The sequence below is a fragment of the Alexandromys fortis genome, unplaced genomic scaffold (genome assembly GCF_014885135.2).
Source record: "Alexandromys fortis isolate MF-2015 unplaced genomic scaffold, M_Fortis_MF-2015_v1.1 scaffold_19, whole genome shotgun sequence".
NCBI lineage: Eukaryota > Metazoa > Chordata > Mammalia > Rodentia > Cricetidae > Alexandromys > Alexandromys fortis.
In genome coordinates this window covers 17101006-17110398 of record NW_026067890.1, presented here as the reverse complement: position 1 = coordinate 17110398, position 9393 = coordinate 17101006, and positions in this window count along the sequence as shown.

The following is a 9393-nucleotide window of genomic DNA, read 5'->3' as shown; positions in this document are numbered from 1 at the left end:
CTTAGACCTCCCTCACAGGGACGTTGTGAGGATTCAGTAAGATAGCCCATGAAAATGGCTTACAGTTATGACTTAATAAAGATTTAATATAATTTATTGAGTACTTGACACAATTTAGAACCTAAGATAGTAAAGATAAAGCTGTAAAGAAACTAATAATCTATTATGTATAGTTGAGGGAAAGAGACAAAATATTTTTGCAAAAATTATTTGCAAAGAGTAAAACACATACTATCCCAAAAATGTTGAAGAGACAATGTTAGACATTCTTTTAAGTCTATGAGAATCAAATTCTGAGTTCATAGATTAATATTTACAAATGGACATTTTTGCATATGTTTAACTTGTGGTTAAGGCTAAGGCATATTTAATCATTTAAATGAGAATTTAATGTTTGTTTTTGTAGAGTTTCACATTTTCCTATACTCTGACTTTGGAAATCATAAATAAAAGCTTCAAAATATAGAAGGAGTTCTGTTGTAATGATTTGACTGTAGGCTAGTTCTGTGGTTAATGTGACTGTAGGCTAGTTCTGTTGTAGTGGTGTGATTATAGGCTAGTTCTGTTGTGTGATCTGACTGTAGGTTAGTTCTGTTGTAGTGATCTGACTGTAGGCTAGTTCTGTTGTAGTGGTGTGATTGTAGGCTAGTTCTGTTGTAGTGGTGTGACTATAGGGTAGTTCTGTTGTAGTGGTGTGATTATAGGCTAGTTCTGTTGTAGTGGTGTGATTATAGGCTAGTTCTGTTGTTGTGGTGTGATTATAGGCTAGTTCTGTTGTAGTGGTGTGATTATAGGCTAGTTCTGTTGTAGTGGTGTGATTATAGGCTAGTTCTGTTGTTGTGGTGTGATTATAGGCTAGTTCTGTTGTAGTGGTGTGACTGTAGGCTAGTTCTGTTGTAGTGGTGTGATTATAGGCTAGTTCTGTTGTGTGATCTGATTGTAGGTTAGATCTGACTGTAGTCTAGGTCTGTTGTTGTGGTGCGATTGTAGGCTAGTTCTGTTGTAGTGGTGTGACTGTAGGCTAGTTCTGTTGTAGTGGTGTGACTGTAGTCCAGGTCTGTTGTTGTGGTGTGACTGTAGGCTAGTTCTGTTGTAGTGGTGTGTCTGTAGGCTAGTTCTGTTGTAGTGTGACTGTAGGCTAAGTGAAGACATGAGGGAATTATGCAGACACTTAAGGCCTGAAAATGTTTTGCAGTTTCTTTTTTATGGTCACTTTAGACATTTCACTAAGGTAAATTCTTGAGGTTGCTGACTTGAGTTTATCTAAATTATTTTTTTCTTGTGTTTCTGATGTGTTGGTTTTTCTGTACTGGTGTCTGAGTTCTGATAGAGATACAAATGATGCTAGCTTTACCTCAAGTTGGTTCTTGTCAAGTGTATTTTTTATTTGGATAAATGCAAATAATAATGATGACCATGACCGCATTAAGCCTTCTTATGAAGTTTCTTTAATGGGACCATTATCATTTTTGACATTTGGTGATGATGCAATCAAGTCTGTATTTAAATCTCTTACTGATGAACATAAACAAATTATTTCATTGCCACAAGCATCATGAAGGACTTTCCTTGCAAAATTAATATGAAGTAAAAGCAGCAAGTAATTAAGTTCAGTCTTAGCTTCAAAAATAATGCCAATAAGGTCACCTTTTAAAATCTCATTTCAATTTTTTAAATTAATTTTACATACCAAACATTTCCCTCTCCCTCTCTTCCTTCTGTCCTCCCCACCCTCCATCCCCTATCCACTCCTCAGAGAACGTAAGGCCTCTCGTGGTGGGTCAACAAAGCCTGGCATATCAGGTTGAGGAAGGACTAAGTCCCCCCCCCCCCCCCCCGGCATCAATGCTGAATGAAGTATCCCACCATAGAGAAGGGGCTCCAAAAATCCAGTTTATGCATCGGGAATAAATCCTGGTCTCACTGCCAGGAGCCCCTCAAACATACCAAATCACACAACTGTCACCAGCATTCAGGGGGCCTAGCTCAGTCCCATGATGGCTCCCCAGCTGTCAGTCCAGAGTCCAAGAGCTCCCACAAGCTCAGGTTAGCTGCCTCTGTGTGTTTCCCATCATGATCTTGACCCCCCCCCCTTGCTCATATAATCCCTCTTCTCTCTCTTTGCCATCAGAGAGCTTTCATCCAGTACCTGATGGAAGCTGATGCCATCAGAAGTATCAGATATCTACATTATGATTCATAACAGTAGCAACACTACAGTTATGAAGTAAGGATGAAAATAATTTTATAGTTGGGAGGTCATCACAACATGAAGAAGTATATCAAGGGGTTGCAGCATTGGGAAAGTTGAGAACCACTGTAATGAATGACTGTCCTGGTGGAGGGAATTCATTGTTTTGTCCCGTCAAACCTCAAGATAATTCGTCTGCTGCCTAATGATGACTATCTTTAGTTCGCTTCTCCGTTAACTTTAGAGGTGGTCAGCAGCATGGGAACTTGTGGGCGCCCTGACTTTTTATACACTGTGCTCTGGGACTGGAGTTTTCTTTTCTCAGGGCATTTCTGCTCACCCTGTACGATTCAGCTCAGGCGTCTTCTCTTACGAGAAAATGAGCCCTTCAGGTTCTTCCTGTTGCTTCTTCCAGGGAAACAGACATTTTCCCAGGTCTGCTCCCATGACACCTTAGCCGTGATTCTTAATCACTTACTAGATCATACTGAAGTCAGTTGTTGACCATTGTAACTGCTATAACTTGCGTTTTGATGATTCAGCAAGATAGATGCAACAGAGTCTATTGTCTTAATCATCAGTGTCTTTGTCATGGATAGCAACTGTTGTCAGAGGAACAATAAAAAGTTAATAAAAGAAAATGGTAGCATGGAGACCCTTGTTCTTATTACATATCTGTCAAATGTTCTGAGTAATCCTCTTTCCATATTGGAAGAAGTGATAGCTGATATTCTGCTATCTTCTCCTGTGAATGTTGTATTATTATTTAAATGTCTCAATTTAGAATTATCCTGGGATACTCCAAGGCTGAGAAAACATCTAGTGCTGGAGCTAATTTAAAGTATCTAGACCCCAACTAATCAGAAACTCTCTACAAATGCTACACACTGGTGGATGCGTGGAGTTAGTAATTCATATCCTTAAAACTTCTGCATGAGATACAAAACACCTGCACTTTCAAGACGAGCCTGGCTGGATCGTGTTTCCTTGGATTATCGCTAGACTCAGAGACAGACAAACATAGCATTTACTTCACACAAATTGAATTGCACACAGTTGTCAAAGCTGTAACTAGGTTGTGGAGTCAAACTCTGGACTCAGCTCTCATCAGTAACAAATTGTAATTTGGGCAAGATGTTTAAAGTCCTTTATGAGATGTTAAAAACATGGTTAAAATTTATAAACAATGTATACTATTCAAAATATCAGTGCTTGTTTTAGCAGAAAAGTAAACAAAGATGATAATGTATTATTCTTGATGAAATAAATATGTTAGTTTAAAAATTCTTACTAAATTGGACCTGATTTTTAAATCTTTTCTTATGCATATTTTCTGTTGGCAATATAAATTGAGTAATCGCTAGGACTATGTCGCAAAGTCATTGACGCTCTAGTAATACCCATCCTGGATGTTTATGTCCTTTATGCGTATTTGTTTCTTGTAGAATGTCAAACTGAAATATTACAGTGGTCTCAAGCCCATTCTTAGCAGTAACATTTCACGTGACAACTGTGGAGTATAGCAGTACCACTGTATTGTGTTTAACAATTCTCAGTGTTTATCACCTGCATCCATCCGTTCAGGGTCATCCTTAGTAGGTCCAGTCAGTCACTATGAAGTAGGTGGACTGCATTCTATACAGCAGAATTCCCATGGACTCCAACAGGCAGAAAAGAGAAATGACTGTCTTATTGATGCAGCGTTTTCCTCAGTTCCAAGAGGCAGAATCTATGCAAGGCTAATACACAGAAAGAAGTGTCTGTCTCTTTGACCTTAGGGCAGGATGGTGGGTTTTCAGTTCCAGAACATGTGTACGTCAGTCAACATAACCAGAGTCAAAAGGGCTTTCAAAGCAGTCACTTGATTTTTTGTTTTACGTGAGTTTTGGGCTGTAAGCTTTAAGACTTTTCATATTCCAAGGGCAAAGAATGACACTTCCTATTGCCTTTTTTTAATGTACATTCTTACAAAACCTAAATGCAAATTTTTACAAGGCACCTGAATCTTCTATATTATTATGGAATGCCTTTGCTTATATAAACACCTGATTGAATGTTATGGGCATTTCAGATAATAAGAAAATTTTTATATGATTGTATAAAAATAAGTGTTATTATTAACAGTTATTCTGTATGTTTACTTATAGACTGTATTTTATATTTTATATCTTAATATCAATTATCAAGAAATAATAGGAGAAGCTAAAGTTGTGCACTTTTGCATTTAAACATATCTTTATGAAGCATGTGTTTTCAGACTGGCAGTCACTAAACCCGGGTACTGGACGACACCTTCTGCCGTTAGAGGAGGCGTGCATAACACTTATCACATGGAATTTCATTGCTCCTCTAGGCCGGTGCCTGCTGCGTACCGCTCATCATTTTCTCTCTGGAATTTAGTTTAGGATTACATTTGTGTTCATCTTTTTCACCACTGACCATTGGATCTGAGGTAGAAGACACGGCTTTTGCCGTTTTAGATGTTAGAGTGCTCAACTATAAGTAGCTACATCCAAGCATTTAATAATCCAATGTTTTAGTTGAATGGTTAAGTAAGTGCTGTTTGGAGATGTCAAAACTGAGGTATGCTCGAGTAGGTTCTGCACTGAGCACATATCGTACTCAGATATGTGCCAAAGAATCTATACCATAAGAACAGATTTTCCCTGAAGAATTATGTTGTTCTCTTTAATGCAAAGCTGCTGCTGAGAACTAGCTGCCTAGTGATCCAATATATTACTCCGAAACCCTTGCATATGGATGACATCATGCAATTAATTCTTTGTCAGTGCAATACAATAAGGAGCCAAAGGTACCTTGGTATTAACCTGTGATATATCTACATGGGCATACAACAACACTAATGAAATCCTTTTCATTTTCTTTCCAAATATTCCTCCTAGCTAGTAGTAATCAACATTCTACTTCCAGGCCAACATTTTTAAACTTCTAAATAGGAAAGGGAATATATGCATTATGTATTACTTGTCTTTCCGTGTTTGGGATATTTCACATGACTGGTTATCCTCTGGATCCATCTATTTCTTTTCTTTCTTCCTTCCTTCCTTCCTTCCTTCCTTCCTTCCTTCCTTCCTTTCTTTTTTCCTTTCCTTTCCTTTCCTTTCCTTTCCTTTCCTTTCCTTTCCTTTCCTTTCCTTTCCTTTCCTTTTCTTTTCTTTCTTTTTTTGAGACAGGGTTTGGAGCTTTAGAGCCTGTCCTGGAACTAGCTCTTGTAAACCAGGCTGGCCTCGAACTCACAGAGATCCTCCTCCCTCTGCCTCCCTAATGCTGGGATTAAAGGCATGCTCCAACACCGCCCAGCTCATCTATTTATTTTCAAGTGATAGTAATTTACTTTTCTTTGTTGCTGAAGGGTACCTCACTCTGTGTGTGTATGTGTGTGTGTGTGTATGTATGTATGTATGTATGTATGTATGTATGTGCACTCATGTCTTTTCCTGAGGATGGCTACTTAGGTGGACTCCATGTCTTATGTGCTGTGAATAGTGCTGAAATGGATGAGCATGTCCAGGCACTTCTTTGGTATGCTGATTTCACTGCCTTTGGCTATATTTCCGGAAATGAGAGTGCTGCCTTTATGGAGAAGATCTATTTTTAGCTGTTTTTGGGGAGGGATCGGGGAACTCCATGCTCTTCTGCTTAACAGCATTGCTAATTTTATCACCACTGGCGCTATAGGAGTACTTTTATTCCCACATTCTTACCAGCATTTGTTGTTTTTTATTTCTTAAAAAGTTTTTTGGAAATTTAATTTTTGAGCTCATAATACAACTACAACACTTATCCCTTTCCTTTCTTTCCTCTAAGCCCTGTCATTTCCCCCTCCCTTTGATTTCTTGGGTTTTTTTTTTTTTACACTAATTGTTATTGGGTACATAGATGTATTTGTATATACATATCTTCCTAAATATAGCATGTTGAGTCCACATAATGTTATTTGTAAGTATGTTTTCAGGGATGACCATTTGGCACTTGGTGACCAATTGATAGGCTCTTCTCTTGGGGAAGGGCTCTTGCCTTTCTCCTGACTCAGCTTTCCTGACAGTTGCTTGTTGTTTTCTGTGTAGGGTTGAGACCTTGTGGGCTTTCTCCATTCACTTCGGCATTTCTGTTTGTGCCCTGTTCATCTTTGTTCAGCTCATGTTTAGGCAACCGTGTTGGTGAGACTTTATAGGTGTAGCTTCAGACATTACTAGGAGACCCAATCTCGCAGCAAACTCCCTGTTCTTCTGGCTCTTAAATCTTTCCATCCCTCCCTTCCTCCCTTCCCTAGTGTTTCCTGAGCTGGAGGCATGGGAGTGTTTTGTAGATGTATCCATTGGTCCTGGGCACCACAACTCTGCATTTTGATTGGTTGTGGTTTTTCGGCAGTAGTCTTTGGGCTGCTCAACAGGAGAGAAATCACACACTGGAAACCTAGCTAGTTGCTCAGTGCTAGTGAAGTTGTGGCTGTTGGAGGAGAACCCACAACCACCACTTTACTAAATCCCTGAGTACATTCGCCCTCATTCCTCATCAAGGAAACCTCTCTTGACCACAGACAATGTGCATGCTTTTTACTGCTTCTCCTCTGAGTAAGAGTGCTGACCGTAGAGAGTTTTGACTTGTTCTGAATCTAACAAGAAATGTTTCAGCTTTTCATTATCCTGCATGATGTTGATTGTGGGTTTATTGTAGACAGCCTTTCCTAAGTTGAAGTATGATCCTTGTATACTTAGGCTCTTCAGGATTGCATTATCAAAGGGTGTTGAATTTTATCAGATAAATTTTTCTGTATTCCAATTTGGCATCATACCGTTTTCATAATATTCCTTTTTGTTTTTTTTCTGTTGTATTCTTCATACAGAGTCTTTTTCTGGACCCCATACCATGTGGATTTCCTACTTTGTCTCTCCTCTGCTTTAGAGTCTCAGCAGATTATTGTATGTTCAGAATTTGTTGCTACTGGTACATCTTCTGCAATCAATTAATTCAATTATGTGCTTTACAAACCACCCATACCAACTACATTGACATGTAAAGAATTTATGATACTCTCCCAAATAAAGTCTTTATTATTTGAAACTACCTCCTTTGTGGACAGTAGAATGGAAGCTTGTTGTTGTGTTATGCTTAGCCCGGTTCATCGACACAACCCCTAGAGCTGAAGTCATTAAAATTCATTTGCCCTCTCGGACTCTTAGGTTGTTTGGGTGATGATGGGAAAGAAACTTAGTCTGATCGATACTTTTAGTAAGAAGCAGAACTTTTAAAAGATGATTTTCATTTGAAAAATAATAATTGTTTTTTGGGGTACAATGTGCTTTTTGATATATGTAGAACAGCCATATTATTTTATGACCAGATCAATGTTTTAATAAGTAGAATAATATTCCAATGACTTTTTATATTTATGGTTGTGAGCCTAGCCTTTAACGGCTGAGCCGTCTCTCCAGCCCTCCAATGACTTTTTATTCATAGATGAGGATCATTTTTGTGGCTTTTCCAATACATTTAGAATGCACCGTGATCATCTTGCTGTAAAGTGAGAACACTGCCTTATAATAAGATGCATAGTCAAAGGAGGTCTGTACCATGTTCTCAAAACTCAGACCTGTCAGCTACAAGCTCTCTGGGAGGATACTGTGTTGTTCATCATTGCCTGTGGGATGTGTGAAGGCCAAGGTTACCTTTTAATTTATACAGCACCTTTGTGAAAGTGACATTCTATTTAGAGGTAATTATGCTGATTATCCCTAATTGTGGTATCGGCTGCCTATCAACAGACAATTTTAACCTTTAAAATCCATAACAATGGTTTTTCATGTCTGCAAGTCAAGATAACAATAACCTTGAAAAACTGCATGTACTTTCTAATTAAACAGAATACTCATAACTCAGAATATTATTCGATACTTTTGTTATTTGTGTAGTAATAAAAGGAAAACATGTAGGTTTAAGTGTGATTTACCATGGATGAATAAAAAGAATATTAGAAATTGTTCTTCTACGAATTGAAGACATCCACTTAACTCAAAAGTAATTTGTTTTCATTCAAGCATTTATTACAGACTTGCTATTCTTGTATATCTTATATCCTTCTATATTTGGGGATTTTCCAGTGTATGAGGCAGATCCTGTGTCCCATTTTACAAGTAGAAACTCTTGGGACAAGGAACAAACATATTAGCTTAGGCAACACTAGACTGATGCAATGGACACGGGCTTTGGAAGCTTATGAAGCAAAACAACAAAACACAGCCAGTGTGTTCCAAAAGCACTGGTACGGTAGTAGCCCAAGACTCAGTTTCCAGACATGGAAGCAATAGCAGTTCTAGAGACAGTGCTGGGTGCCTGGTTTAGGGAATAAAAGTTTAGCAAATAATAGTGATTTTGCCCCATGATTCTGGTGGCAGTTAGAGAACAACAAAATGCTGGTGTAAATGGGGCCAGAGATCATAGTGAAAACTGTGTGTGCTCATATACAGCACACAGGACCTTAGAACTGTGGAAACTGCCCTACTTTAGTAACGGAAAGGACCTGAAACAACTTAGCATGGGGAGACAATGACACAGGATAAAAAGGGCTTCCCTGTTTTAAATATACTTCTCTGCTTAGCTCTGTTCTGTTCATGTACTAATGAATATTCCTCAAATAGCATGATCAGGAAACTCTTATTTCCTCTTTTTATTGATAATTTCAGTTGGACGTAGAACAGATAATGGTTTCCTCAAAGTGCGAGAGATCTGTTATTAGGCTTGGATCTAATTCTACTCTCTTCGTTAGGGAAGCCTGGAGGCCACAGTTCTGAAACCCAATGTTCTACCCTTGCTCTCACACACAGGGTAATTCAATTCCTCTGTTTCTTCCCTCAGATATCCTCTACATTTTGATAACTGTGCTTCTCATAAATACTCTTTCCTTCCTGAATCAAAGCAACATGGAAAACTCTTCAGGAGGAAAGACAAGCAAGAAAAAAATGATACAGTTTGCAGATGGTTGAGTGTGCTTAGAATTCATAGATTTCTTCATAGAATGTGCTTTAATAGCCATAAAGGAAGGTATTAGGGATTAACAGTTTTCATGGTATCTTAATGAATTTAAATAAAAACATAGAAATGAATGTTGCCATCTATTACCACATATTCAAAGAGTATGGACTTATTAAATAAACCTAGTATAACTATCACAACCTGAGAAT